Source organism: Tachyglossus aculeatus, unplaced genomic scaffold (genome assembly GCF_015852505.1).
Source record: "Tachyglossus aculeatus isolate mTacAcu1 unplaced genomic scaffold, mTacAcu1.pri SUPER_30, whole genome shotgun sequence".
NCBI lineage: Eukaryota > Metazoa > Chordata > Mammalia > Monotremata > Tachyglossidae > Tachyglossus > Tachyglossus aculeatus.
This window is the reverse complement of record NW_024044837.1, coordinates 4,324,273-4,331,461: the sequence shown is the minus strand read 5'-3', so window position 1 is coordinate 4,331,461 and position 7,189 is coordinate 4,324,273. Positions and strand designations below refer to the sequence as shown.

At 49.3% G+C, this 7,189-nt stretch overlaps 1 non-coding gene across 1 annotated transcript; it reads right to left on the bottom strand.

Moving 5' to 3' along the window:
* Positions 1 to 554: 554 nt before the first annotated feature.
* LOC119921862 lies at positions 555 to 692 on the bottom strand. The gene has a single exon (XR_005448601.1). It is a non-coding gene; the product is annotated as a small nucleolar RNA SNORA7 (small nucleolar RNA).
* Positions 693 to 7,189: the final 6,497 nt, after the last annotated feature.

Genomic DNA, 7,189 nt, shown 5'->3' with positions numbered 1-7,189 from the left:
TTATGTAAAAAACGTTTTCAGCGGAAACGTGATTGTCAGGGATGAGAGAGTGTGACTGACTCTGGGAAAAACCCCAGTACCATCATAAATTCTTCTGTACCAAGGTTCTCCTACCAACCAATGCCTTACAGTGGCAGGAGAGCTTGTCTACACCAGTATAGTTTAGAGCTATGCCATTGAGAGATACTCTCGCTAGGGTTACCCATAACCGAAAGGTGTAAGCGAGAGCATCAGACAAAGTTTATTTATCTTTGCTGGGTAGTAACGGGATGGGAAAGAGTCAAAGGCAGATGAAAAAATGATCAAAATGTGGATCAAAGACAACGACAGAAACTAAGGTTTTCATTAAGTGGAAGGAGGCAATGGCAAAGCACTTCTTTATGTTTACCAATAAAACTCTATGGATATACATACCAGAATGACTACTGGTAGTTTATCCATAAGGCCTTCTTGGTAAACAAATGACAGTGGTTTACCTTCTTCCATGCAGTAAACTTGATTCTCTGCCCTCGACTCTCTCCCATAAAGTTGATGCCCAGCACGGGTGAGTTTTGACTTGTAGCAGATGACCTTCCACTCGCTAGCCACTGGCAAAGCTAGGAATGGAAAGGGCAGGCCTCTGCTTGACTCTCCCTCCCGTAGCCGAGACTGGTGGAGTACTGGAAATTCTCCAGGTGCGATCTTGAGAGGGGTTGAGGATATTGGTTTGAGTATAAAATCACTATATAGAAATCACGACTATACGCTCGTCGTAGGCAGGGAATGTACCTACCAACTCCAGTATGCTGGACTCTCCCGACCATTTATTACAATGCTCTTCACACAGTAACTGGTCAATAAATATGTCGATTGACCTACAACATTTCACAGCAGTCAGGTTCATCTTTTTATGTTCTCTGGTAGTCTCCTATCTCCAATTTATTTTAGGTTTTTTGTCTCCCCAAATAATAATAATGCCTGTGTCTCTTGTTAAATGCTAATTATACGCCAAGCATAGTAGTATGTACAGAGGTGGATGCACAGTAATCAGATAGAACACAGTGTTTACCCCACACTGGGCTCACAGTCTCAGTAGCTGGGAGAAATTCAGGTCTTGAATTTCTGTTTTATAGATGAAGAATCTGATGCTTAGAAAAGTTAGGTATGTTGCCCAAAGTCACACAGGAGGCAAGTGGTAGAGCCAGAATTAGAACCCAAGTCCTCCGACTCCAAAGACTGTGCCCTTTCCACTACACTATGCCATTCCCGAAAGACTGTGAGCTTGGAATTCCTTGACAGCAGGGATCATTTGTACTAATACCATTGAACTCTGTTGGTGCTCAGTACGTGCAAATGATTGATTTACTCCTACAGGAATTAATGCTGATTCCTTTATCGATGCCATCAAGGTTTGTAAATTGAAGTCCTCCCTCTTCCTGTGCAGGGAGTCGACATCATCCCCCAGAAATGTCCAACATTTCCACGGTGAGGGAATTCCTTCTGCTGGGATTCTCGGAGGTAGGGGAGCTGCAGCTGGTCCATGCTGCGCTGTTCCTCCGGGCCTACCTGGAGACTCTGACAGGGAATCTCCTCATTATCGCCGTCACCACCCTCTACCGGCGTCTCCACACCCTGATGTACTTCTTCCTGAGGAACCTGGCCCTCATCGATCTCTGACTCATCTCCACCACTGTCCCAAAATCCGTCACCATCTCCTGGACTAACTGCTGATCAATCTCGTTCTTGAGCTGTGCCACTCAGCTCTTCCTGATGGTCCGGTTTCCTGCCTCGGAGATTTTCATCCTCACGGCGATGTCGTATGACCGCTACACCGCCATCTGCCTACCCCTGCGCTACAAGGTCCTCATGAAAACAGGGACTTGTGGGAAGATGGCGGCCGCCTCCTGGCTCAGCGGAGGGCTCTTCGGGGTCTTGCTTTCAGCTTCGACCTTCTACTTGTCCTTCTGCGGGTCTAACGTCGTCCAGCATTTCTTCTGTGACGTCACCTCCCTGCTGAAGATCACCTGCTCTAAAGACCACTCCGCCATAGACGTGAGCGTGACTTTCGGGCTAATCATGGGTGCCGTAGGCTTGATTTCCATCGGCGCCTTGTATGTGCGCATCTTCCGGGCCGTTCTGAGGGTGCCGGCCGCCATGGGCCGGGCAAAAGCCTTCTCCACCTGCCTGCCCCATGTCATCGTCTTCACCCTCTTCCTCTCCTCAGACATGTTTGGCTATCTCCAGCTTCTCTCACACACTTCCTCGGTGTTCGACCTGCTGATGTCGGTGTTCTTCTCCATCTTGCCCCCGGCCCTGAACCCCTTCATCCACAGCCTGAGGAACCGGGACTTGAAAGCTGCTCTGTGGACAGTCTTAAAAAGGAGATTCCCCCAGACTCCTCTATAGTTCGAAATGTCTGTTTCCTTGTGCTGATATTCAATCCATCAGTCAACCAATCATGTTTACTACAGGATCAATCAAATTTACTACTATAGAAAAAGGGATCGGATTACCGTGGCAGCAGTTCAGATGAAGAGGAAAGGGTACATTTTAGCGATGTTATGAAGGGGCAACTGAAAGGATTTAGTGATGGATTGAATGTGCGTGTTGAATGAGAGATGAGTCGAGGATAATGCCAAAGTTATGGGCTTGTGAGACAGGAAGAATGGTGGGTCATCTACAGTGATGGAAAATCAAGGGGCAGATAGGGTTTGGAGGGAAAGGTAAAGAAAAGATTTGGTAGACATGTTTCCCGTCCACAAGGAGATTACAGTCTAGAGGGGATTCATCATGCCACTGGGAGCCATGGCACTTAAGTTCTAATGCCAACCCTGCCACTGACCAGGTGTACGACTTTAGGTGACCAACGTAACCTCTCTGGGCCTCTCTGTAACATGAAGATTTGATACATACTTTCTCTTTCTCTTATATCCTGAGCCTCCTACGGTCAGGGACTTAGTCGGAGCTAATCATTATGTTTCTACTCAGCACTTGTTGCAGCCTTTTCATTCATTTATTCAACTTATTCAATCGTATTTATTTAGCACTTAGTGTGTGCAGAGTGCTGTACTAAGCGCTTGGGAAGTACAAATCTGCAACATATAGAGACAGTCCCCACCCAACAACGGGCTTACAGTCTAGAAGGGGGAGAAAGACCAAAAAAAAACCGCACTCAAAAACAAGTACACAGGTGTAGGTACCAACAGTATAAATAGAAGTACAGCTATGTGCATATAAATAATAATAAGAAGAAGAAGAAGAAGAAGAAGAATAAATAAAATAAAGTAATAAATATGTACAAATATACACAAGTGCTGTGGGGAGGGGAAGGGGAAAGGGCATGGGAAGAGCGAAAGATAGAGAGAAGGAGGGGGGAAGGGGACGGAAGGAGGATGAGGAGAGAAAAAAGGGGGGCTCAGTCTGGGAAGGCCTCCTGGAGGAGGTGAGCTTTCAGTAGGGCTTTGAAGGAAGGAAGAGAGCTAGTTTGGCGGATGTGTGGAGGGAAGGCATTGCAGGCCAGAAGTCGGACGTGGGCTAGCGGTCGACGGCGGGACAAGCGAGAACGTAGCACAGTGAAGAGGTTGGGGCAGAGGAGCGGATTGTGCGGCTGAGCTGTAGAAAGAGAGGAGGGAGGTGTGGTAGGAAGGGGCGAGGTGCTGGAGAGCTTTGAAGGCAAGAGTGAGGAGTTTTTGTTTGATTCAAAGGCTGATAGACAACCACTGGAGATTTTTGAGGAGGGGAATGACATGCCCAGAGCGTTTCTGTACAAAGATAATCCGGGCAGTGAGTGAAGTATAGCCTGATGCAGGGAGAGACAGGAGGATGGCATATCAGAAAGGAGGCTGATGCAGTAGTCCATTCGGGATAAAATGAGAGATTGAACCAACGAGGTAGCGGTTTGGATGGAGAGGAAAGGGCAGATCTTTGTGATGTTGTGGAGGTAAGACCGGCAGATTTTGGTGATGGATTAGATGTGTGGAGTGAATGAGAGAGCGAAATCAAAGACGACATCAAGGTTGCGGGATTTCTGAGATGGGAAGGATGGTAGTGCCGTCTACAATGAAGGGAAAGTCAGGAAGAGGACAGGAATTTGGTAGCGAAGATAAGGGGCTCAGTCTTGGATATGCTGAGTTTCAGGTAGAGGGCAGACATCCAGATGGAGATGTTCTGAAGGCGGAGGAGATACGAGCCTGGAGGGAGGGAGAGGGAACAGGGGTGGAGATGTAGATTCGGGTGTCATCAGAGTAGAGATGATAGTTGAAGCCGTGGGATCGAATGAGTTCACCAAGGGAGTGAGTATATAGATGGAGAACTGAAGGGGACCAAGAACTGACCCTTGAGGGACACCTACAGTAAGGGATGGGAAGGGGAAGAGAAGCCCGCGAAGGAGGCTGAGAATGGACGGCCAGAGAGATAAGAGGAGAACCAGGAGATGACAGTCTGTAAAGCTAAGGTTGGATAGCGTGTTGAGGAGAAGAGGATGGTCCACAGTGTCGATGTCAGCTGGGAGGTCGAGGAGGATTAGGATAGAGTAGGAGCCATTGGATTTGGCAAGAAGGAGGTCATTGGTGACCTTTGATAGGGCGGTTTTGGTGGAGTGTAGGGGACAGGCGCCAGATTGGAGGGGGTCAAGGAGAGAGTTGGCGTTGAGACATTCGAGGGAGCGGGTGTAGACGACTCGTCCTAGGAGTTTGGAAAGGAAGGGTAGGAAGGAGATAGGACAACAACTAGAAGGGGAGGTGGGGTCAAGAGAGGGTTTCTTTAGGATGGGGAAGACGTGGGTATGTTTGAAGGCAGAGGGGAAGGAAGAAATGGAGAGTGAGCGGTTGAAGCTAGAAGGTAAGGAGGGAAGGAGGGAAGGGGCGAAAGATTTCATAAGATGAGAGGAAATGGGGTCCGAAGCACTTGATGGAGTAGCACTTGAGAGGAGGGAGGAGATCGCATCTTCAGGATCCTCCTTCCCCTCCCATCCCTTTACTGTAGGGGTTCCTCAAGGTTCAGTTCTTGGTCCCCTTCTGTTCTCGATCTACACTCACTCGGTGAACTCATTCGCTCCCACGGCTTCAACTATCATCTCTACGCTGATGACACCCAAATCTATATCTCTGCCCCTGCTCTCTCTCCCTCCCACCAGTCTCGCATCTCCTCCTGCCTTCAGGGCATCTCCATCTGGATTTCTGCCCGCCACCTAAAACTTAACATGTCCAAGACTGAACTCCTTGTCTTCCCTCCCAAATCCTGCCCTCTCTCTGACTTTCCCATCACTGTTGACGGCACTACCATCCTTCCCGTTTCACAAGCCCGCAACCTTGGTGTCATCCTCGACTCCGCTCTCTCGTTCACCCCTCACGTCCAATCCGTCACCAAAACCTGCTGGTCTCACAACCGCAACATTGCCAAGATCCACCCTTTCCTCTCCACCCATACCGCTACCCTGCTCGTTCAAGCTCTCATCCTATCCCGTCTGGATTACTGTATCGGCCTCCTCTCCGATTTCCCATCCTCTTGTCTCTCCCCACTTCAATCCATACTTCACGCCGCTGTCCGGATTGTCTTTGTCCAGAAACGCTCTGGGCATGTTATTCCCCTCCTCAAAAATCTCCAGTGGCTACTAATCAACCAACGCATCAGGCAGAAACTCCTCACCCTCGGCTTCAAGGCTCTCCATCACCTCGCCCCCTCCTACCTCACCTCCTATCTCTCCTTCTACAGCCCAGCCCGCACCCTCCGCTCCCCTGCCGCTAATCTCCTCACCGTGCCTCGTTCTCGCCTGTCCCGCCGTCGACCCCCTGCCCATGTCATCCCCCTGGCCTGGAATGCTCTCCCTCCGCAAATCCACCAAGCTAGCTCTCTTCCTCCATTCAAGGCCCTACTGAGAGCTCACCTCCTCTAGGAGGCCTTTCCAGACTGAGCCTCCTCCTTCCTCTCCCCTCCTCCCCCTCCCCATCCTCCTCCCCCACCTTCTTCCCCTCCCCACAGCACCTGTATGTATGTTTGTACAGATTTATTACTCCATTTATTTTACTTGTACATATTTACTCTATTTATTTTATTTTGTTAATATGTTTTGTTTTGTTTTCTGTCTCCCCCTTCTAGACTGTGAGCCTGCTGTTGTGTAGGGACCGTCTCTATATGTTGCCAACTTGTACTTCCCAAGCGCTTAGTACAGAGCTCTGCACACAGTAAGCACTCAATAAATACGATTGAATGAATGAATGAATGAATGAATGAGGGGATGGAAAGAGAAGAGGGAGGAGGGATAGTGCGAAAACGACACTGGGGAGCGAGAAGGAATCCGCACCTCTTCCTTTTCCGGTGAGTCTGGGGGAGTGGGAGAAGAAGAGGCCTCGACTGGAGAGAGCAGCAGAAGAGACCGTGTCGTCCAGAGACAGCCATGTTTCAGTTAGGGCGAGGAGGAGTAGAGACCTGGAAAGGAATAGGTTCAGGATGAAAGGGAGCTTACTTATAATGGAGCGGGGATTCCAAAGGCCACACTTGGCAGCAGCTGTGGAGGGAGGGGAGCGAGGGGGAAGGGTGCGAGGGGTGGGGAGGGTTTGGATTGGGATGAGTCAGCTGGAGCCTTGGTGGGGAGAGTGGGAAGAGGTGTGGCAATGAGAAAGGAGAACTGGGATGGGGTGGGGGCTGGGAGGAGTATAGGGAGGGGGCTGGGAGGGAGGATTTGAGGGTTGGCACTGGTACAGAGGGATCCTGGGAAGGGGGTGAGGGTGAGGGGTGGTGGTGGCCCACTGTTGGGTAGGGACCGTCTCTATATGTTGCCAACTTGTACTTCCCAAGCGCTTAGTACAGTGCTCTGCACACAGTAAGCGCTCAATAAATGCGATTGAATGAATGAATGAAATAGTGGGGGAAAGGGAGGGAAGGAGCTGCGTTGTTGAGGGGAAGGGGAAGGTGAGGAATGGGAATGGCAGTTGGGAGCAGGGAAATCGATAGTTCATAGTGAGGTCAGCAAGTTAAATGACAGCACATTGGGGGGTTAACAATTCTCTCATTTTTCTAAATCAGATCTTAAAGGAATTAAAAATATATATGAGATTAAAGAAAAAAAACTACCTGCTCATTTTTCCACCTTCAAGGCCTTCCCAGGAAAATATATGAGGTGAAAAATGCTCAGTTTACTTCATGTAAACAATCTCCTGGTGTTATTTCTATGAGGCCTTAGGTCCTCAAGGCCTGCAAAGAGAATAGGTGG